This window comes from Ambystoma mexicanum, chromosome 7q, assembly GCF_040938575.1.
Source record: "Ambystoma mexicanum isolate Mex_15411 chromosome 7q, UKY_AmexF1_1, whole genome shotgun sequence".
NCBI classification, from domain to species: Eukaryota; Metazoa; Chordata; class Amphibia; order Caudata; family Ambystomatidae; genus Ambystoma; species Ambystoma mexicanum.
In genome coordinates, this window is record NC_090941.1 from 664,346,188 (window position 1) to 664,348,059 (window position 1,872).

The following is a 1,872-nucleotide window of genomic DNA, read 5'->3' on the forward strand; positions in this document are numbered from 1 at the left end:
TGCCTGTCCATCTATCTTCCTGTGGGTCGCTATATCTACCATCTTTCTGCAAGCCTTCTATCTACCTGACTTTTGATCTATCCATCAAACATATCTATCTATCTATCTATCTATCTATCTATCTATCTATCTATCTATCTATCTATCTATCTATCTATCTATCTATCTTTCTATCTATCTTCCTTTCGGTTTCTATCTATCTAATATATATATATATATATATTTGGGTCTCATATATACATATATATAGGTGACTATCTTCCTTTAGGTATCCATCTATATGAACCTGGGTGTCTTTCCATGTATCTACCTATCTTCCTTTTGATGTCTACCCATCTTTCTATAGGCATTTCTATCTCCCCATCTATCAATCCATCCAACACACCAATCTATCTATCCAATGATCTATGTGTGTATGTATCTATCTTTAGGACTCCATCTATATTAATGTGGGCGTCTCTCTATTAATCTATCTGTCTACCTATGTTCATTTGGGTGTCCAGCTATCCATCTTTCTATAAGCCTTTCTATCTAGTCATCCATCAATCTATCTATCTGTCTTCCTTTAGATAGCCATCTATATTAATGTGCGTGTCTTTCGATCTATCTCCCTATCTCCCTTTGGGTTCCTATCCATCTTTCTATGGGCCTATCTATCTATCTATCTATCTATCTATCTATCTATCTATCTATCTATCTATCTATCTATCTTCTATCTATCTATCTATCTATCTATCTTCTATCTATCTATCTATCTTTGATTCGTGTAAATGTGTCTTTTGTCCCCGACCGCCCTCGTGTATCCGTGCAATACTGCCCCGGCTGTATTGTGATATTGCAGCGCCCACGTTCCTCTGATGGAAACACCTGTTACATGTTGTGGTGTATGCTCGGTATACGCACTGCAGAATGCGCATCTCTGGGTAAATGAACCGACTTGTATAATTGCGTGCTATGCTTCTAGTGCGCACTGCACTATTGTTCAACTCCGAAAGGTCGTAAAGTACCGGAGGCGGGTAGTATTAGTACCCCAGCTCAGTGAAGCTTGAAGGGTGAAATGCTGCGCTGACCCAACTTATCTGCACCGTCAAGTTTGTGAGGAGGCAATTGATTTGCGCACACTCAAATATGCGCAATTCGAACCCGTAGAAGGGGCGCTCAGCGGGAAAGAATACGCATTCTCCGCCCGCTGTTCCAGCCACCCTAAGCCCTTCCCCGGGTGGCGACAATTTTAAAATCTTCTTTTTTTGATGTGGGCAGGGGACAGGGAGGCTCTCTGTCTCGCACGCGCTTCATTTCGTTCCGCAGCTCATCTGAATCATGCGCACGATTCATGTGTGGATGGAAGCTCGCCTATAACCCCCCCCCCCCCCCCCCCAGACCCTCTCTCCGTGGCGGTGCCAGCTCCACGCACACCTGCCCGTGCCGCTTCAGCTCGCACAGGTGCCCCCGCCTGAGTGAGAAGGGGCCGCTGGGCGGGGACAGGGTGTTTGAAGCGACGGCGGTGTTTGGATGGCGGCCCTCTTGTCTGGCGCTTTAATACTTAAACAGCTTCAAACGCCGGGCAGTGCTGCGAGCCCAGCATTGAAAGCCAACGGGGCTGCTTTGCTAAGCGGCCCCCTAGACAATGTCGCTGGGCGGGGGCAAACCCGTAGCAGTGGCACAAAAACCTGGGCAACTAAACACATGCACCGGCGCAAAGTTAGTATATATGGCTATAGGTACATTTTGCGAAAGCATTGTCAACGGGAAAACATTGTTGAAAAAACGCTTTGTAAATCCTCATCGCGGGCAGAGCTGTGTTTATTGCACAAGTAAGGGTGGTTTCAAAAATCCATTACTCACCTGTGGCTCATTTTCCAAACTCCACTG